Source organism: Arachis ipaensis, chromosome B10 (assembly GCF_059453495.1).
Source record: "Arachis ipaensis isolate K30076 ecotype BB chromosome B10, ASM5945349v1, whole genome shotgun sequence".
Lineage (NCBI taxonomy): Eukaryota > Viridiplantae > Streptophyta > Magnoliopsida > Fabales > Fabaceae > Arachis > Arachis ipaensis.
In genome coordinates this window covers 132,901,391-132,924,584 of record NC_142435.1, presented here as the reverse complement: position 1 = coordinate 132,924,584, position 23,194 = coordinate 132,901,391, and the positions used below count along the sequence as shown (strand labels likewise).

At 35.4% G+C, this 23,194-nt stretch overlaps 2 pseudogenes; one reads left to right on the top strand and one right to left on the bottom strand.

Annotated features, from left to right (window-relative positions):
* Positions 1–5,284: 5,284 nt before the first annotated feature.
* On the bottom strand, positions 5,285–9,225 carry LOC148581769 (uncharacterized; annotated as a pseudogene).
* Positions 9,226–14,196: 4,971 nt separating this feature from the next.
* Positions 14,197–17,900, top strand: LOC148581768 (putative ribose-5-phosphate isomerase 3, chloroplastic; annotated as a pseudogene).
* Positions 17,901–23,194: the final 5,294 nt, after the last annotated feature.

Sequence of the window (23,194 nt, the reverse complement as noted above, 5' to 3'; positions counted from 1 at the left end):
AAACCCTGTAGGAAAAATCTTAGTGAAGGAAAAAGAGTACAATATCCTTTGTGATGGGGACTGCCTCATTAAAAACCTTGTCAAGAAAAACCCAATGGGAAAAAACCTGACCAAGGAAAAAAGAGTGCAGTCTCTCCTTCTTGCCGACATCAGTTAATGTCTCGAAATCGGCGCATCCCAATCTCATGTACCAATCTTTCAAATGAGGATTTTGGGAGTGACTTTGTAAATAAATTTGCCAGATTGTCACTTGATCGAATCTGTTGGACGTCAATAGTCCCCTGATTTTGAAGATCATGAGTGAAAAAGAATTTGGGAGAAATATGCTTTGTTCTATCGCCTTTGATGTATCTGCCTTTAAGTTGAGCAATGCATGCTGTATTATCTTCAAACAGGACAGTTGGAGCTATCTTATGATCAATCAGTCCACATGATGACAGAATATATTGGATCAAACTCTTCAACCAAAAACACTCGCGACTTGCTTCATGAATTGCTAGTATTTCGGCATGATTAGAGGATGTTGCAGCAATCGTCTGTTTCGTGGACCTCCATGATATAACTGTTCCACCATATGTGAACAAGTATCCTGTTTGAGATCTCCCTTTATGTGAATCAGACAAGTATCCGGCATCTGCATAGCCAACTAGTTGTGACTTGGATCCATAGGGATAAAACAATCCCATATCAACCGTTCCATGAAGATATCGAAGGATTTGCTTGATTCCACTCCAATGTCTTCTGGTTGGAGAGGAACTATATCTTGCTAGTAAATTCACAGCAAATGATATATCAGGTCGTGTATTATTAGCAAGATACATTAGCGCTCCAATGGCATTAAGATATGGTACTTCAGGACCAAGGATATCTTCATTTCCTTCTTTAGGACGGAATTGATCCTTCTCCACATCCAAAGATCTTACGATCATTGGGGTACTCAAGGGACGTGACTTATCCATATAAAATCTTTTCAAGATCTTTTCTGTGTATGTTATTTGATGAATAAATATCCCACTTTTTATATGCTCGATCTGCAGGCCGAGACAAAACTTAGTCTTTCCAAGATCTTTCATCTCAAACTCTTCTTTTAGAGTTTTTATAATTGTTGGAATCTCTTCAGGAGTCCCAATGATATTTAAATCATCAACGTACATAGCAATTATAATGAACCCAGATGTAGTTTTCTTTATGAAAACACATGGGCATATATCATCATTCTTGAATCCGTTTTTTGCCAGATACTCAGTAAGACGATTATACCACATTCGTCCAGATTGCTTTAGACCATATAAAGATCTTTGCAATTTGACTGAGTATAACCCTTGCGAATATTCATTGGATGGTTTAGATATCTTTAGTCCTTCAAGGACTTTCATATAGATATCCCGATCTAATGAGCCGTATAAATAGGCTGTTACCACATCTATTAAATGCATATGCAGTTTATGATATGCAGATAAACTGACCAAATAACACAATGTTATCGCATCCACTACAGGGGAATACGTTTCTTCATAATCTATACCAGGCCTTTGTGAGAAATCTTGTGCCACAAGTCGGGCTTTATAGCGCACAACTTCATTTTTCTCATTTCATTTTCTCACAAATACCCATTTGTATCCAACAGGTTTTACATCTGCAGGTGTACGGACTACAGGTCCAAAGACTTCACGTTTTGCAAGTGAGTCTAACTCAGCCTTCATGACTTCTTTCCATTTTGGACAATCATTCCTTAGTCGACATTCTTCGACTGACCTTGGCTCAAGATCCTTACTTTCATGCATGATATTTAATGCCACGTTAAATGCAAATATTTTATTGACAATTGTCTTATTTCGGTCCCATTTCTCTCCTGTAAAGACATAATTTATCGAGATCTCATCATTTTCACAATTTTCAGGTACCTGAACGTCTTCTGGCGTTAAAACTATATTAGAATTTTGGACAACTACAGGTGTCTCTACAATGTCTTTTTCAACAGGAATAGTATTTACCTCTTTTCTCTTTCGAGGATTTTTATCTTTGGAACCGACAGGCCTGCCACGCTTCTGGCGTGTATTTGCTTCAGTGGCTATTTGTCCTACTGGGACATCAATTCGAATTGGGACATTTTCCGCCCTGCCACGCTTCTGGCGTGAATTTTCTTCAGCGGCTACTTGTCCTACTGGGATATCAATTTGAATTGGGGCATTTTTCGCTGGTATATAAGATTTGGTTATCCACTTTGTATCGGAAAATGCATCAGGCAATTCATTTGCTATTCTTTGCAAATGTATAATCTTTTGAACTTCTAGTTCACATTGCCCTGATCGAGGATCTAAATGCATCAATGATGATGCATTCCAATTAAGTTCCTTTTCAGGAAGCTTATTCTCTCCCCTAATGTTGGAAATTTTGATTCATCAAAATGACAATCCGCAAACCGGGCTTTAAACACATCTCCCGTTTGTATCTCAAGATACCTCACTATAGAGGGAGAATCATATCCAACATATATCCCCAATTTTCTTTGGGGTCCCATTTTGGTGCGATTAGGTGGTGCAATGGGAACATATATCGCACACTCAAATATTCTTAAATGGGAAACATTTGGTTGCTGACCAAAAGCTAATTGCATAGGAGAGAACTGATGGTAACTCGTTGGCCTCAAACGAATAAGTGCTGCGGCATGTAAAACTGCATGCCCCCAAACCGAGGTTGGGAGATTTGTTCTCATAAGCAAGGGTCTAGCAATTAATTGGAGGCACTTAATAAGTGATTCTGCTAACCCATTTTGTGTGTGAACATAAGCTACTGGATGGTCAACACTTATTCCATTAGCCATACAATAAGCATCAAAAGCTTGGGAAGTAAATTCACCAGCATTATCAAGGCGAATTGATTTGATTGGATTTTCTGGAAATTGTGCTTTTAATCGAATAATTTGAGCCAGTAATCTCGCAAACGCCAGGTTGCGAGAAGATAATAAGCACACATGTGACCATCTCGAAGATGCGTCTATCAGGACCATAAAATATCTAAAAGATCCACATGGTGGATGAATAGGTCCACATATATCACCTTGAATCCTTTCTAGAAATTCAGGGGACTCAAATCCAATCTTTACTGGTGATGGCTTTAAAATTAACTTCCCTTGAGAACATGCAGCACAACAAAATTCACTAGATTTAAGAATCTTCTGGTTCTTTAGTGAATGTCCATGAGAGTTTTCAATAATTCTCCTCATCATGGTTGTTCCCGAATGACCCAATCTATCATGCCAAGTTATGAATTCATTTGGGCTAGTAAACTTCTGGTTTACAATGGCATGTGATTCAATTGCACTAATCTTGGTATAATACAATCCAGATGAAAGTGAGGGTAACTTTTCTAGTATAACCTTTTTATTTAAATCATGAGTTGTGATACATAAATACTCATGATTTTCCTCATTCATAGTCTCAATATGATATCCATTTCGGCGAATATCTTTAAAGCTCAACAAGTTTCTTCGAGACTTGGTAGATAATAGTGCATTATTTATTATAAATTTTGTTCCTCCAGGAAACAAAATTATAGCTCTTCCGGAGCCTTCTATCACATTGCCCGAGCCAATAATAGTATTAACATATTCATCTTTTGGCACAAGATGGGTAAAATATATATTACTTTTAAGAATAGTGTGTGAACTCGCACTATCCGCAAGGCAAATATCTTCAGAATATGTCCTTGCCATTTTTCTTCAAAAAAATAAAAACAAATGATAATAAAATAAGTAGAAGTACATGCACAGTAAAATTAATCACATAAATACTTAACAAACACATACATATATCAAACTATTCCATCATTGATCAAATAGCCAATATTTCCTTCAGGATCCTCAAAGAAATTAGATACATCATAATGAATGGTGGAATTTTCATAATTTGAAACAAAATTTGTTTCCTTTCCTTTGTCATCCTTTTTCAAGGATACTTGATAAAGATCAACTAGGTGCCTTGGTGTACGACAGGTACGTGACCAATGGCCATTTCCACCACAACGGAAGCATTTAGCCTCAATTGATTTACTTTGCCCATTGTTTCTTTCTTTATCCCACTTCTGGTGAGGTCTTTTCTTGTGAGCATAATTTCTTTTCCTTCTATATTTTTCCTTGTTATCAAAATCTTGCTATTTACCTCTTCTGGGGTTATAATTTGTCGCATTTGCTTCAGGAAATGGGGCGGCGCCATCTGGGCGCGCTTCATGATTTCTTAAGAGCAACTCATTGTTGCGTTCAGCAACAAGAAAGCAAGAAATTAGCTCAAAATATTTTTTAAATTATTTTTCTCGATTGCTACTACAGGAGCACATTCGAGGCATGGAAGGTCGATAAAGTTTTCTCTAACATATCGGGCTTGAAGAGGTATCACCGTCTTTTGATGATTGTACCTTTCTTCAAGGTCTTTCCACAATTTGCAGGATCTTTTAATGTGGGATATTCATTTTTCAATCATACGTCAACATGACGACGAAGAAAAATCATGGCTTTGGCTTTATCCTTCTGGGATGCATTATTTTTTAGCCTTAATGGTATCTTCAAGATCCATTGAATCAAGATGGATTTCAGCATCTTATATTCATGATAAATAATTGTTTCCAGATATATCAAGAGCATGAAATTCAAGATGAGAGAGTTTCGACATAATGAAAATTTGTTACCTGAGTCTTCCTAAAAATTTGATCAGAGTCTCGTGCTGATAACGTGTTGTAAAACAACTAAATAAATAAGGAAGATGTAAATATAAAATAAAATATGTAAATAGAAGACTCTAGCATTAATATAATTAGCTCAATAATAATTTATATATATACATTAATATTATATGTTGTAATATGTATATATATGTAAAGATAGAAAGAAGTATTAAAAGTAAAGAGAGAGAGAATTGCATTTGTTTTATTACTGTAAAGAGAGAGAGAGAGAGAAATGGAAATATTTGTAATTGTGTGCTTGTATTTCTCTCAGACGCAAAGGCCTCTATTTATACATATATTGGGAGCTTAATTTCAACATGCATTTAATGTCATTCCTTCTTTGAAAATGTGAGTTTTACATGGGAATGGGCATCCACGTTGCTCGTTCTTATCACAACAGTTTTCTTAATTCATCTTGACTAATGAGAGTCTTCAATGCATCTTGTAAATAGTAAAACGTTTGACTTTTGATAATCATTAATCATTGTCTTACCCAATTCTTGATGCATCTCATAAACAAATGATTTAGCCATGTTTGCAAAATTTTCTTTTATTTTCTTAGTTGTTACTCTTGTAATTGGACCAATTGGCATATATCGTTCTCAATTTGTCCCATAGGGCTCGTATCATTCCCTTCCTCCTGAAAAGGATTCATCCTTGAATCTGCATCAAATCAAAAGGAGATAGGTTAGAGACATTAAAAGTAGCTGATACATTATACTTACCTGGAAAGTCAATCTTGTAAGCATTGTTATTGATCCTTTCGAGCACCTAAAATGAACCATCACCCCTAGGGTCTAACTTGGATTTTCTTTGAGTAGAAAACCTCTCCTTTCTCAAATGAACCCATACCTAGTCACCTAGTTAAAAGACAAGTTATCTTCGACCTTTATTCACTCGTTGAGCTGTCAACTTATTTTTCTTTTCAAGCAACTCACGTGTTTTTGAGTGCATTGCTTTAACCTTTTTAGCTTTACCTTTTACATCCAAGCTAACAAGATCACTCAAAAGCAAAGGTAATAAGTCCAAAAAAGTTAAAGGATTAAAACCATAGACAAGTTCAAAAGGAGAAAAACCAGTAAAAGAATGAATGGTTCTATTATAAACAAACTCAATAAAAGGTAAACAATCTTCCCAAGTTTTCAAATTTTTACCAACAACAACATATAATAAGGTCCCTAATGTTCTATTTACTACTTCAATTTGACCACCAGTCTGAGGACGACAAGTAGTAGAGTATAATAATTTTGTGGCATGCAATAAAATGAGCCATTTTACTAAATCTGTCTACCACAACAAAAATACTATTTCTACCTTTTTTAGCTCGAGGCAAACCAAGAACAAAATCCATAAAAATATCAATTCATGAATGCATAGGCACAGGTAAAGGGGGTATACAAACCATGTGGTAAAGACTTAGATTTAGCCTGTTTATATGCAATACACTTAGCACAAAATTTTTCAACATCTCTACGCATGTGTGGCCAATAAAAATGTTCAGATAACACATTCAATGTCTTATGTACACCAAAATGACCCATCAAACCTCCATCATGTGATTCCAGAACAAGTAAGTCCCTCATAGAACAAGCAGGCACATAAAGTCTATTACCACGAAATAGAAAACCTTCATGTCTATAAAATTTGTTAAATGTACTATGTTCACAAGAGACATAAATAGCAAAAAAATCAGAATCAGTTGCATACAACTTCTTTAAAAACTCAAATCCTAATAACTTAGAAGTAAGTGTAGTAATCAAAGCATACCTCCGAGATAAAGCATCAACAACGACATTCTCTTTACCTTGTTTAAAGGCAATCACATATGGAAATGTTTCAATGAATTCCACCCATTTAGCATGTCTTTTTATCAATCTTACCTTATCCTTTTAAGTGCTTCAAAGATTCATGATCCGTGTGAATCACAAACTCCTTAGGTAAGGGGTAGTGTTGCCAAACCTCCAAAGCCCGAACGAAAACATATAATTTTTTGTCATATGTTGAATATTTACGCTGAGCTAAATTCAACTTTTCACTGAAGAAGGCAATGACTCGTTTTTCCTGCATCAAAACAGCACATATACTAATTCCAGAAGCATCACATTTAATCTCAAAGGTTTTATCAAAGTTAGGTAAAACAAGAATAGCAGCAGAACACAAACAATCTTTTAGGGTATGAAATGCAATTTCTTATTTTTTTTCCCATTTAAATCCAACATCTTTTTTGATAACCTCTGTGAGAGGCGCAACAATGGTAGAAATTTTTTTTACGAATCTCCTATAACACCCAACTAACCGATGAAAACTTCTTACCTCAGAAGCATTCTGAGGCGTGGGCCATTCACGAATAGCCTTTACCTTTTCCTCATCAACCCAATTCCGCTCGCACTCACAACAAAACTAAGAAATATAACTCGATCAATACAAAAAGTGCACTTTTGAAGATTGGCATATAATTTTTCTTTTCGAAACACTTCCAAAACAGCTGAAACATGTGACAAGTGGTCATCCAAACAAGTGTTATAAATGAGAATATCATTGAAATAAACAACAACAAATTTACCAAAAAATTCTCACAAAACATGATTCATTAGATGCATAAAAGTACTAGGTGCATTAGTTAGCCCAAAAGGTATTACTAACCACTCATATAACCCATCTTTTGTTTTAAATGCAGTCTTTCATTCATCTCCTAGTTTCATTCTAAATTGATGATACCCACTTTTCAAATCGATTTTAGTGAATATACATGCACCATATAACTCATCAAGCATGTCATCTAACCTAGGGATAGGATAACGATACTTTACTGAATCTTATTGGCTGCACGACAATCCACATGCATCCGCCAAGTATCATCCTTCTTTGGAACCAACAAAACTGGTACAGCACATGGACTCATACTCTCCCTGATGTGACATTTGGCTAATAACTCCTCCACTTGCCTTTGAAGCTCCTTTGTCTCTTCAGGGTTACTCTGATAGGCTGGTCTATTAGGAATGCTAGCACTAGGAATAAAATCAATTTGGTGCTCAATCCCTCGTAAAGGAGGCAAACCACGTGGCACGTTAGTAGAAAAAACATCTGCAGATTCCTGCAACAAAGAGACAAAGCTATTTGGCAAATTTGGATTACGGTCAGAGTCAGAGAATAAAGTATCCCTAAATCGAACCATAAACAAAGCTTTCTTGCCTATTAAAGCACGCTTTAAATCTCTCTCTTTGGCAAAGAAACACAAGTTACTCTCAACTCTCTTAATTTTCTCTGTATTTGAACTATTCTCATGACATGTACTATTTTCTTTCTTTTCACTCATCTTTGGGCCTTTTGCTATATTCTTTTCTCTCATAGCCTTTTTTCTCTTAGATTTTTCTGTGATCTCACATCCCATTTTTCCCTTGGTATCCTGTTGAAGTTTCAACTGGTCAAGGTAAACCTCCTTAGGTGATAAAAGAGTAAGAGTGATCTTACGACCATTAAAATCAAAGGAGAACCGATTCATGTGACCATCATGAAATGCTCGACGGTCGAACTGTCAAGGTCTTCCCAATAATAAATGACAAGCTTGCATTGGCACTACATCACACAATGCCTCATCAACATACTTTTCAACAGAGAATGCAATTGTCACCTGCTTGTCAACCTAGATCTCTCCACTGTCATTCAACCACTGCAATGTATATGGTTTAGGATGTCAAACACATGTCAAACCCAATTTTTCCACTATAAGTGTACTAGCCACATTAGTTCAACTCCCGCCATCAATAATCAGACTACACACCTTTTCACCCACCAAGCATCTAGTGTGAAAAAGATTTTGGTGTTGCTCTAAACTATCTTCTTTCACTTGTAAATTCAAAGTACATCTGACAACAAGAGATTCACCATGGACTGCATACTCAATATCACCATCAGAACAATTCTCCAAAGGTGGCATACTATTATGATTAGAATCATCACCATGATCAGAATCAGAGACAATATCATCTCCTCTATAACCATCAATCTTCTGTTTGGGCAATCACTAGCATCATGACCTATACCATGACATTTGAAGCATTTAATATCTTGATGCCTAGAAGTAGCAGAAGAAGAGTTAGAATTACCTTTCTTCTTTGTTGCATCAAACAAGGCATTAGGTTCAGCACCCCTAGTCTTTGTTATGTCAGCACTATGAGACTCCCACTTTGGATTAGCATGAGACAATCCTCTTGGTGCTCTTATTTGTTGTTGTCTCTCCACCTTCATTGCCATACTGACTAAATCCTCCATCTTCACATAATGATGTAACTCCACGACATCAACAATCTCTCTATTCAAACCACCTACAAATTGTGCCATAGTAACCTCAGTGTACTCTTCTATGTTGGCAGTGATAATAAGTATCTCCATTTCCTTATGGTAGTCTTCAATGGACTTGGAGCCTTGAGTCAGCCGATGTAATTTCTGATGTACTTTCCTGTAGTAGTACGAAGGCACAAATCTTTTCTTCATGAGGCGCTTCATGAGATCCCAAGACTTTATAGGGTGATCATCATTCCGCTATCTTGTCTTAACTAGTTCATCCCACCAAAACAAGGCATAGTCAGAGAATGCAACTACTACCAAACGAACATTCTTTGCCTCAGAGTAATTATAACAAGCAAAAATTCTTTCTACCTTACGTTCCCACTCCAAATAAACTTTAGGAACATTTCTCCCTTTTAATAGTGGTATTTGCATCTTGATGGCATTGATATTGCTATCTTGACTTTTATGTCGAGGTGTTATAACCCCATCAGAGTCATCATCAGAAGGTACATGATTCTGACGCCAATTCTAGAAAGGTCCTTGTTTAGTCTTCTTGGACAGTGTCTGTGTCACCTCTTGCCTCCATGTTTCCAACTCAGTCAAGCAATTAGTTAAGTGTTGAATGGCCTTTTGCATCAACTCCATGTCAACTAAAGTATCTTCGGAATGAGCTGTCATAACAATAAACCTGTAACAAAAATATTATAGAAAGGACCTTACAATCACTTTTTTACATGTTTCACTCAAGGATGGACACTCGTATTTATTCTCAAAATTGGCTTTTACTCTCTATTGAACTTACCATTCTTACCTTTTACCACTCTTGAATCTCTTTGACTGTTGTACTTTATAAATCAAATAAAAATAAAAGATAGAGAAAAACCGACACAACAATAAGAGGAAAGGATGAAAAGAAAAAAAAATGAAAAAAAAGGGACAAAAATACAGAAGACAAAAAGATAAAAATAATAAAAAAATAAAAATAATAAGAAGAAGAAGAATAATAATAACTTATTTAATAATTTTTTTGAGATTTTTTTTGGATAAGAACACAACGCCTTTTTTGTGTGTTTTTTTTTTTTACTTTGCTTAAGTGTTACTTTGTAGACTTCAAAGTGCGTACTCTTCCTTTTTTTTTTTTGATACTCAAGATATGTTGGCAAAAGAAAAAAGTACTAATAATAAGAAAAAAGATAATAAACTAATAAGAAAATGAATGACAAGGGAAGGACGAAAAGAATAATGATGAACATAGAAGTAGCAAGGATAGGAAATAATATTAGGAAAAGGAATTAAAAAAAAAAGAATAAAAAAAATAATAATAAATAAAAAGAGATGAAAAGCCAATCAACAAAAAAAAGAACAAGACGTAAGGATAAATTTGTTATGCGTGGCTGGAATTTTTTTTTTAATCAAAGACACAAAATGGAGGCATAGAAAACAAACCAAGGAGACGTTTTTGGTTTTTTTTTTATTTATTTATTTAGAACACAAGAAGGGTAAATGTAGACTAATGAAAATTAATCTAATACTTGAAATCTGATACCAAATGATACGGAACGTAACTTAGGATAAGATGGAAAATCAAAGAAAGGGACTCCTCTACCTCAATTTGATTTTCTGATGCAATAGTTAAGGGAATCACTCTACATTACCTGTTCGCACCCAAGTTTTTCAAAGAAACTCAAAGAAATTACCAAATTTTAGAGGGTTTTTATATTTCTTATGTTTAGAACCCTAACTCATAAGTTCATTAGAATAAAAAAAAGGGCTAAATCATAACTGGGCTTAAAACAAACAAAACAACAAAATAAAATAAACATAAAGTAAATTCTAAAAAAGTGATGTCTTTTTAATTCATCTTGACTAACGAGAGTGTTTAATGCATCTTGTAAATAGTAAGACATTTGACTTGTGATAATCATTAATCATTGTCTTGTCCAATTCTTGATGCATTTTCTGAACAAATTATTTAGCCATGTTTGCAAAACCTTCTTTTATTTTCTTAGTTGTTGCTCTTGTAATTGGACCAATTGGCATATGGCATTTCTCAATTTTTTCCACGGGGCTTGTATCAATTTTATATGTGCATCTAATCACGTAACGCTATATTAGTAAAAATAACTACATTTTATATTGATTGCGTGAATGATTATCAAGAGAATAATTATGATTATACGACTGTATAAAATATTTTACATAGTGCATCAAAATTAATACATAAACAATAGCCACCAAATCATTTATTTATATACATATTAAAATAAAAAGATAAAATATTATTTTGGTCCCCTAACATTTGGACTAAGTAGTAATTTAGTCTCTAACATTTTAAACGTCTTATTTTAGTTTCAAAAATGTTCAAAGTCCTATTTTAGTCTCAAAAATTTTAAACAAGTTTAATGTTGTTTCACTATTAAATTTGACACAAACAGTTAACATATTTAAGAGCTAATAACGTTTGATTCCATTTTGTAAGTAAAATCGACATATCAATGATCACTAACTTTTTCTTTGATTCTAGAGCGTTGATAATTGATTGATAAAATTTGTGATTTTTTATAACAAGAAAAAGATCGAAAAGAAGAAGTGTTACAAGAAAGTTTTGGTTATATTTTTATAATATAAAAAAAAGATATAACTTAATAATAATGTTTTATCACTCACTTCATTAATTATTTGTGTAAATTTAATAGTGGGACAACATTAAAATTGTTTAAAATTTTTTAGGACAAAAATATGACATTTAAAATATTAAAGACTAAATTAATATTTGACCTAAATGTTAGGAACTAAAATAATATTTTATTCAAATAAAATATAAATATTAAAAATAAATTAATGCATATATTTATACATATACATAGTAACTAATTTTTGTGTGTATATAATATTTTTTTATATATATTATTTGGTCAAGTTACTTTCTTTCTCTATGATATTTTTGTCCGACAGATCAAAGATTAATTTATCGCAAATTAGAGCTCTATTCAAAAAAATTTTATTGATCAACATATTTTGACATAAAAAAACAAAACTCAAATTCTTAATACTTATTTAAATACTTCGTCAACCCAAATTAATTAAGTTTCTTCAATAATTGATCCCTTATTGACCATGATTAATTTTCTTAATATATGGAAAAGATTATCTTTACTTTTTTTTCCGGCGTTTAACTTGTTGTATAATGATATTGACGGAAAAATGTATAAACAAAAATGTTTAATAAAATTGATATTATTATTGTTGGGTCCATATATATATATATTTGAATACAATTATGTTAGATTTTATGGTAAAATTAGTTATTAATATAAAATATATATTAAAATATAAAATATACATTAAAAATAAGTTAAATTATACATATATTTTGTAAGCAAATATATAATAACTAATTTTAACGATTGATTTTAATATACAAATAGTATTTTTTATCGAATATCATTCTAGTAAAAAAAAATTATTACTATATCTGATATTATTTTAGACTTTAAGACATGAATCTAAAATCATTTATCAAAAAAAATAAAATATTTATTATATTAACTAATTTTAAATTTATTATTATACATATTTAATAAAAAATAAAATAAATTATTAAACATATTAGGCGTAAAGTATCGTTTTTGTCTCTAACGTTTGGGGTAAGTCCTATTTGTGTCCCTAACGTTTAAATCGTCCTATTTGTATCCTTAACGTTTATAAAAGTGATTCAATGTTATCCTACTATCAATTATACTAACAAATCAGATTATAATTTTTAATTATTTTCACTTAGATGTATTCATTCTCAATCAGGTCTCACTTGGATGTGTTCGATTTTAATATTATACCAATTATTTGTGTTTAGATTCAATTATATCCTTAGAAAAGTGAATTATGTAAATGTTGTAGGAATTAGTTTCAACATTTGATGAGCTATTTTTCGGAGTAGATCATCGATTCTATCCCAGACATTTGTATTCTAACTTTAAGAAGAGATTTTTAAAACTCAAACTAAAGCGCTCATGATGTGTAATTGACGACAGGATAACATTGAATCACTTTTACAAACGTTAGGGATACAAATAGGATGATTTAAACGTTAGGGACACAAATAGGATTTATCCCAAATGTTGGGGACAAAAATAATACTTTACTCAACATATTAGTGTATATTATTTCACTACTAATAAAGATAAACAAAAAATATGATCTCATTGTCCAATGTTACACTTACATTAGATGAAGATCACTAGGTTGCGTTTGGATGGGAGATTGAAATTGAGAGAGACTAGGAGACTATTCATACACGGGCCTATTATGAGAGTTAGACTCAAAATGACTAAAAGCCCATTCTACATAGCAAGAGTCCAAACTATACTTTAGGACTTACCGGACTTTATAGAGGTCGGACACAGCGATAAGACTATGGCCCTACTTATCCAAATAAGTAACTGATTCCTAAGACATCTCCTATTCATCTAAAAGAGAGATCTCAACAACTTCCCTAACAAAAAGAAACGGTTATCCACCCTCAAGGGTGGAACTACTCTAAAAGTTGGTTATCTATTCTACTATAAATACACTGACACTCTCAGCTATATTCAGACCCCAATCTACAAAAAATCTGCTTAAACCCTTACTAACTTAAGAATCGAAGTCCCTTACAAGTACCATCTTCCACCTCCTCATGCGGAATTCGGAGTCGGACGCTACCCTACAAGGAGTCTGGACCTCATGTTCAGACCCAAAAGCAACCCTATTTCAGTTAAGTCTCAGAACATTGGCGCTATTGCTGGAGACTTGAAGCTCAACTCTTGATAATGACGGATGATCAACAAGATAGTAAGACAACCACTCGAAAAGAACAGGATGCAAGCATATTATAATCAACGACACAATTACCCTCAACAAAATGTGCGCTGGCTTTCTCTATGCATCCAGTTCAAACAGCTTGATTAATCCAAATTTGTTATGAAGAACTAAATTCCACAGGAAAACAAGGCATTTTTTGATAAACAAGTATCAAAATGTGCACCGCTGACATACAATGATTCTTTTGCAATAAAGATGTGTGAATAACTCCCAAGGATTTTACGTCAATTCGACCTTTCTATGGTGGTAACAAAATCAAAGATTCCACTCTCTCTTTCACCTACTCCTCTACTCTTCATGGCAAACTATTGCTTCTCATGTAATAGGATGAGTCATGACGTAGAACTTGGTTTTCTTCTCAAACTCGGAATCCACGGTTGTGCCGACATTACAACCTTGGGAAGAATCATGATAAAGTTTTGGACCTCCCCTGACTCCCGGTCCACAAGTCACATCTACAGGGCTTCCGACGCTGACACAACCTTTTCTGATCTTGGGTACCAAATTTCCACTTACACGTGTACGCCTCCACTCTAAGGATTCCTACTTCCAGTGTCGATCTACACACTAGGCAGCATTGTCAACCACAGATACCCACTCAGGATAATAGAGCAGTTGCATGTTCCAAATGCATAGGAAAAAATAAATAAATAAAATATCCCATATTGAGTCAGTAATGAAGGAAAAATGAAAAATATTGTTGGTAAAAACAATGAAACGCTTTTTCCTAATTTATATCCATGCAAGAGAATGCAACATCAGCCAATTTAAATACAATCCATCAGGTTTATTATAGGTGACAAAAATACCATATAAATATAGGTTGGAATACAGTTTCTATGGATACCAAAAACTCTGTTAAATTGGATTAAATATACCAAACGGCAGAGGCAAGGATGATGCTCCTGCAGTCTCTGCTAACATACCAACTCCCAATGCACCTTCTCAATATGATGATGACAACACCAACCATGGTGGATTGGAAATCGCAAATTCGCCATCATCAAAGAAAAGAGGAGGAAACGACAAAGTGCCATAACTCGTGAGTTCCCTGCCATCAAACCTTGTCACAAACAATCAAAATCCCAATCCGCTTGTCTTTCTGAATCTACCGCTGCCTCGTCAAGCTCGAACAACTCCTCTCCACCGGTCAACTCTCCAATATCGTCAGTATCTGATGCATGAGCATCTTTAGTTACTTTCTTTATTCTTTTTTTTTTTTGAATAAATATAATAATTTCCTTATTTTAATTGAGATTTTGTGTTTTAATCAATGTTTCTTGGAGTTGTTTTGTGCTTTGATATGTTTAAGAAGTTATTAAAATATTTTAAGCGAGAATAAAGGAGGAGAAGAACAACCAAATAAGCCTCTGGGAGAACCAAGGAAGGTACCATGCAAAAGGAAGCAACCACCCAAGGAACCAAGAATTGAAGACAAATACATAAAGAATTTGTGGATATTGTCATTCTGACCTCTTCATACTCGAGTGAGCATAATTTGAGCTACAAAGGTCCCATTAAAAAGGTTTTAGCGGTGTTAGAAAGATAACTTTTAGAGTTTTCCAACAATATATAATTGTCTATAGTGGACGTTCAGTTTGGGCCGCGAACGACCCTCATCTTTGAGCTCGAAAATTCAGCACAAAAAACCCCAGCATGGGACGTGAGCCACACCCTCTACACGCCCTTCATGCAGCAAAACACCCCTTAGAAGTGTTCCATGAAGGCATAGGACTTTCCCACATGCCTAGCCATTTCTGCCACGCACAAAACACGTCCAAAATACCTCCAAACACGCTCCTACACACCATGTAACACTCCAAACTCCATACAAGCATGGTGTGCCACATCCCTCCACACCCATGTATGCCTTGCCACACTTGTCTCACCACCTCCACTCTCTCTTCATCACTAACACGGGATGTCCCCCACCCCATTCTTTACTCTCTTCACTAACGTAGGACATGGGTCACGCCTAGTCCACACCCAAGCTTCTAGGCACGAAGACGTCTAATGTGCCTCACGCACAAGCCTTCATCCTTCACCAACGTGGGACGTTGCCCATGCCACCTCCATGTATGAAGCTCCACATCCCACGTTGAAGACCCACATACCACGTTGGGCCAAAGGCCACCAGCCCCATCTCCCTCTCCGTACGAAGACGTCGCACGTGGCCTTCCTCACGTCACACGTTAGGCCAAAGGCCAGCAACCCCATCCTGCATGCTTGCAAAGACGTCGCAAGTGGCATTCCCACGTCCCACGTTGGGCCAAGCTCCATCAGCCTCAACCTCCAAGTCCTCGAGCACGTGGGACGTTGCACACGCCAGGGACACGCTAAGCCTCCAAGTCCTCGAAGAAGTGGGACATAACCCATGCCCACTTGCATGCCAAGCCTCTAATATTTAGGGGCGTGGGACGTCCCTCACTTGACCCACATCTTTAAGTGCAACACCAACCCTTGGAAAGTGCGCATCAAGAAGGCTAAAAGTCAATTCTCAAGCCCAAGACTTAAGTGCAAGCTCATGATTTTAATAAAGCAACTTAGCAACACATCAAGTTCTGAATTTCAGTTACAAGGAAGATCACTAGTTAATTAAGAGTCATTAGAAAAGATTTGATTAGGATTTGATTTGATTCTATTTTGATTTAGTTTGAATTTGAATTTTAGGTTTTAAATAAGGACTTTTTCCACGAATAGGGGACAGCATGGACTACACACCATACTTTAGAATTTTATTTTCATCCCACCATAAGCAATTAATCTCCTTTGTTAAGGTTAGGAGCTTTGTTTATCTTTTTATGGATTATTAATCTAAGTGTTTTACTTTATTTGAGGTTTATGATTTGATTTATTTCTTGTTTGAGTTTTCGTTCTTCATCCCTAAAGATTTGAAATTGTTGGGAAATATTCTAACTCCATTTTGGATTCTAAATATTGTTTTGAAGAAGTAATATTGGAATTATCTTGAAAACTCTTTCTCGTGACTTTTTGATTTAATTAGGAATAGTGTTTCAAAGAGTGTGCGACACTTTATGATTTTAAATTGCTCTAGTTTGAATAAGTTTCAATTGTTTTGGACTAGCTTGGATAAGTGACATATAATTCAACCTAAGGACTACTCTTGAATCTTATTTGAAACTATATCAGATTTGTGCTTTGAATTGCCAAGGAATTGGAATTTGACTATCTATGATTTATCGTGATTGATCTCTGCATGCCTCAAATAAATGAACATAAGGATTGTTTTTCCAAGGAGTGAATATCTTTGAAACCTTAACACTCTCATAATCATTGTTTTCATTCACTGTTTGCTATTTTATTTGCCTTTGTTTTCACGTTTAATTCCTTCACTCCTCTGTTTCAGTTTGACTAATTAGAATTAGTCAATCATTGTATCTTAGTCTTTTAATCCTCGTGGGAATGATAATCCACTCACCGTGGTATTACTTGATACGATTCGGTGAACTTGCCGAGTTATGGTTTTGCAAAATTCTGCATCAGCGTCCCCACCTCCAAGCACACCAAGGAGCAGGAACACTCCTTTGAAATCCCATCCCTCTCCCTCTCTGCAACAATAATCCCCACCTCGATCTTTGCCATCGACAGCATTGACGAAGTCGACCCCAACCTCCACCTTGTAAGAGGCCGCAAAGACGCTCTTCTCTATGAAAAGATGGTGGAAGCCGCCTCTGGCAAGTTTCTGGTGGTAATCGACGACACGAAGCTCGTGTCAGGGCCCTGTGCTAGCGGCCTCGCTATACTGGTGGAGACGGTACAGTTCTGCTAGAAGAACAATCTGGTTCAGCTTCAGAAATGGTTAAGAAGGTTGCAACGCTAATATGAGATTGGATGAGAGTGGAAAATTCTACATCGTCGATAATTCGAATCACATCATTGATTTGTACTTTAAGACTCCCAATCAAATCAAAGTAGTGAACAACATCGAAAATCCTCAGGGCACATCTTTTGTTGGTTGCTCACAAATTGTATCACTGCCAATGAATATGAAAAAAATAATCCAATTGTAGAATTTGATGCTGTTTGCACACCAATAAAGATGGATGTCATCCAGGAAGAAAGCACACCATAATCAAAACAAAGGAGAAGAAAACACCGTCCTATAGTCATTGTAGAAAGCAAACCAAAACAAACTCAAAAGCCAACGTAAGAAAAGAATGTTCAATTAAAAGGAAATTCAATTGGTAAGAGAAAATATGTGAGAAGGAAAGGGGTAAATAAGACCCCTACTACTCCAACAGAAGAAACAACTGGTCTGATTAAAGTCTTAACGGTAGAATCTACAAAAAGTCATGTAAAAGGACTTTGTTTGACAAATTTACTGGCACAGAAAATACAATCATACAACTAAGTACAGTGAAATTGGAGACAACATAAATGTAAGTCTTCCTTGTAGTATAGTCACTTCTATGCAAAAGGCATCAAAGTCATTACCAAAAGAGGCACAGGTCCCGAAGTAATATTTATCACTCTTATATTTTATTACATAATTTTCTAGTGAGTATATACAGAAAAATATGCCACGGAAAAGATACTTCCTCCTCTACCGATCCAAAGCAATAATAAAGGACGTTGGATAGATTACTACAAGTACCATTGAATTTAAGACCACACTACAAATGAGTGCTATGATTTGAAAAATGTGATTGCAAAACTAGCTAGAGAAAGCCAGTTGGATAGATACATTGTTACAATAACGCTGGACCACAAAAGAAGTTAGGAGTGCAAAGACAGAGAAAGATCACTAAAGTCTATAAGCACTCTGAATCGGCTTGTGCATGTTAGCACAAGAGGACTTGCAGAAGCCAGAACAATTAAAGTCTCATCGGGAAAGAGTAAAGACGACTTGTTATCCAAGTTGACAGAAGTATTCCAAACAATAAAGCAGCATGGAATGAGACTAAATCCCACAAAGTGCACCTTCGCATAAAAGCAAGAAAATTCTTGGGGTTCATTCTCACTCAAAGGGAGCATTGAAGCTAACCCGACCTGCTCGAGAGGAGGTTCAATAATTAAATGGTAGACTTATAGCTCTAGCTTTGTTCTACTATGAAAGAGGCACGACTTCACATGGACCCAAGAATGTGAACAAGTCTTCCAAGAATTTGTAAAATTCTTGTCTCAGCCTCCAATTCTTACCCGACTGAAGAGCTCGTTCTATATTTAGCTGTGGCTGACAAAGCAGTAGTCTCTGCATTCTTCAAAGAAGACGACGCTAGACAAAATCTCACCTACTTCACCAATAAGGTACTACAAGGAGCTGAGCTCAATTATAAGAAAATTGAGCAAGTTGCATATGCTTTGGTCCTGGCATCTCGGAGATTGTGATCCCCAATTTCAAGCTCACACCATCAGAGCCTGAACTAATCAACTCATGAAGCATATCCTCCAGAAAAAAAGTGAATATTGCATGATAGATGCTACAGTGGGATGTGGAGATGTCCGAGTTCGGCTTAAAGTATGAAGCTCAGACAACCATAAAGTCGCAATACTTGGCCGACTTCCTTGCAGAATATACTGGGGAGTGAAATGGGAGCTCCACGACTTGGAACCTATATGAAGACAGACCATCAAACAAAGCTGGTAGTGGGACAGGGATCATCCTCGAGAATGAAAAAGGAAAGGTCAGGCATATAACCCGAGAGCAGAATGGCCGAGCTGATGTCCTCTCCAAGCTAGCTAGTAGCTAGTATAAAGCCTGGGACGATAATAAAATCCTGATCCAAAAAACACTACAGTTACATTCAATATCAAAAGAAGTCAACAAGACGGATATCCTCACAATCTAGGGATGGACGACTCCAAGTGTTGAATATATCTAGTTCGACATCCTTCCTCAAAGAGTAAAGGGAGGCAAGGAGATTAATGAAAGAAGCTTAGCACTACACCTTAGTTTGCAATATTCTCTATAAAAAAGGGATATCAATTTCTTTATCAAAGTGTGTCCTAACTTTGAATACAAGAAGTTCTAGATAAAACCCACAATGAAATTTGGCAGGTCACCAGCAAAAATGTGTTACGAGCTGACTACTACTGACCGTCTTTTCAAAGCTCACACAAATGCTATAAACATATGGAATGACTCAAACTAACACTGAAAAATCTTCCTTTTGACATGCATATGTCAAAGAAGCCATGATTCTCATCGACATAAATAAAGAAAAACTAAGGGCAACATTCTGCAATGAAGTCAAAGCACAAAAGAAGAACTCGACCTCCTTCTAGAAATTTGAGAGTAAACTCAGATAAGAGAAGAGGCTTTGAGAAATTCTACAACAAAATTGGTAACATTCAAAGGATGGATATGAGGTACGACAAGATTCGTCACAAAAGACCTCATCCTGATAAGAAATAATATTGGGTTACAGAGATCGGGCGAAGAAAAGCTGACAGCAAACTGGAAAGGACCTTGAGGTCTTAGGAAAAGGCTACTACAAAATGTCCGACCTCAAGGGTGGCGAATTGCTCAGGTCGCGACACGCCTCCAACATAAGGAGATACTACAATTTCTTATAAAAATTGATTTTCTACAATTAAAACGCACCAATTTAAGCTCGACAAAACACAAAAATTATTTTCCAACCTGATTGGTTGGCAAGATAGCGACGAGGTCCAAATTGGTGTAAGTTACATGAATTGGAAAAAAACACATCGAAAAAAGGTCGGGCCAAAAGGGTTGAAAGAGTTGTGCTTAGAATAAGTCACAAAAGTAAGTTAATTAAATACGCCCCTCGAAACATAAATACGATTTAACAACTCAACTTGCACGAGTAACAAATAAGTCGTACAATATTCCAAGCCCACGAGCTCATCTCTACAAGTTTCAAAATAAACGACTTAGTCGTATAAATTGGGACAACTTCACAAGTTGCCCAAAGAAAACTTGTTCCAGCATCCACAATAACACGAGGACAACTCAATTTAAATGAGTTGTTCCAGGTAACCATATTTTCAACGAATTTGTATCAAGTATCAACCTGAAAGAAAAACTTTAAAAGTGATTTATATCAAAATCACTAAAGCAAAATTGAAACAACTCGATATAAAATGAGTTGCGAAAAATCAAAAGGATAAAAGCCAAAATGACAAGAAAAACAATCCTTTAACCAAACGACTCATACAGAAACGAGTTGGAAAGGAATGGAAGGATGGTAGGAGCGTTTCAAACAAAATCGAAACGTATCTTCCAATTAAAATAGCTCGGGTAAAAACGAGTTGTATCATACACAAGGATGACAACCTTGCAAAAACTAGAAAGGAGAGGGAATAAACATATAATCCCTTCAACTAAGCCGCCAATTTATTCTCGACAAAGCACGAAAATCACAAGCCGACCTTTTTAATGGTCGCTCGGATAAAGCAATGAGGTTCAAATTGGTGCCCAGTGGTTATAATACGGCTTGGGGATTTAAAACAACTCAAACTCATGAGTTGAACGAAATCGAGTAAAAAATAAACATATGATCTAAGCGATTTGTATTAAAACAAATCGCGCAAAACAACTTGATATATAACGAGTTGTGCTTCAAAAAAAGACTTGTATAAAAACAAGTCATCTATAAAAAAACTCGGAATGAACGAGTTGAACAAATCATTGAAAGGCTTCATTCGATAATCCTATCCGGTTGATTGCTCGAATCGGACTTCATAAAGCTCGACCTCGAGCAGGGGCACAATGGATAAAGCAACGAAGTTCGATGGCTATAAAGATGATCTGATATTTTAAAATGACTCAAAGTAAACAAGTTGTACTTAAAACAAGTTGTGAAGTCCTAAAAATCCGAACTAAACGAATTGCATGAAATCCGATCAAGAAATAATCATGTCTCAAAATAAGCGATTTGTACCAAAAACAAATTCGTGCTACAAATCTACAGCCTTCAAAACAACTCAGTATAAAACAAGTTGTACAAAATGAAAACAAATTTTAGAATGGTGATTTGTATTAAAACAAGTCACGCATCCTTAAAATAACTCGAACTGAACGAGTTGTACGAAACGTTACAACATTCAAATTACGTCGAGTCAACCGACCTTATTGGCTTCAGAACTCAAACTACTAAATGACTTATCCAAGCTCAACATTTCAACTTGGTCATCTAATTGTTCGAGCCCAACTTTATGCTCGACCTCGAGTAGGGGCACTACTCATACACTAGTCTATTATGAGAGCTAGTTCCAAAATGATTAAAAGTCCATTCTAGATAGCAAGAGTCCAGATCACACTCTAGGACTGACCTTATAGAGGTTGGACACAACGATAAGAGTTTGGCCCTACTTATCCAAATAAGTAACTGACTCCTAAGATATCTCATATTCATCTAGAAAGGAGATCTTAACAAATTCTCTAACAAAAGAGAACAGTTATCCACCCTCAAAGGTGCAACTACTCTAAAAGATTGTTATCTATTCTACTATAAATACACTGACACCCTTAGGTATATTCAAACCCCAATCTACAAAAAACCTACTTAAACCTTTGCTAATTTAAGCATCGGAGTCCCCTTACAAGTACCACCTTCCACCTCCTCACAAGTACCACCTCCCACCTTCTCACGAGGAACTCGGACGGCAGCACCTCAACACCAGTGAAAGTCGGACGCTGTCTTACAAAGAGTATGGATATGAACCTCACATTCAGACCCAAAAGCAACCCCGTTTCAGATAACCCTCAGAACAGAAAGTCTCAGTATTATAGTTGATGTAAAGTGTATAAAAACTAAGAGAGAAAGACTAAATTATATTTTAATATCTTATTTAATTTAAAATAAATATAGAGATTGAATCAATAAAATTACTTAAATACTCTTGTGGTCATGGATAGAAATCAATAATTATAAGAAAAATATATTTATACCACTTCTTGTCTGTATTTTTTATATCCTTTTATAATATAAAAAATAAATCTTTTATTGTTTTTATCGATCACTTTTAAAGTTTTTTAATACAAATATTCAAAAAATAAAAAATATACACAAATAAAAAGAGGTGGTCAAATTTCACTATCACTCATGTACAGCCAAAATAAGAGGTCAATTTCCAACCACCCCCCCCCCCCCCCCAAACAACAAAAAAGAGTGCCACTGAAAATTTCACACGTTGATCCTTCAATCCAATGAAATCAACTTCTACAAAAGCTGGACAAAACAATGCTGCCATGAGCATTCAATTACAATAATTCAAATAAAAAAGATAAAACAGAACTTTGACGCCATTTTTTTCACTTCACAGTCCCTTCAACCCGCAAACAGTTTCCATTATGCCTAATGCCGATCTATCCCTATTGAAATACGGATCAATATTG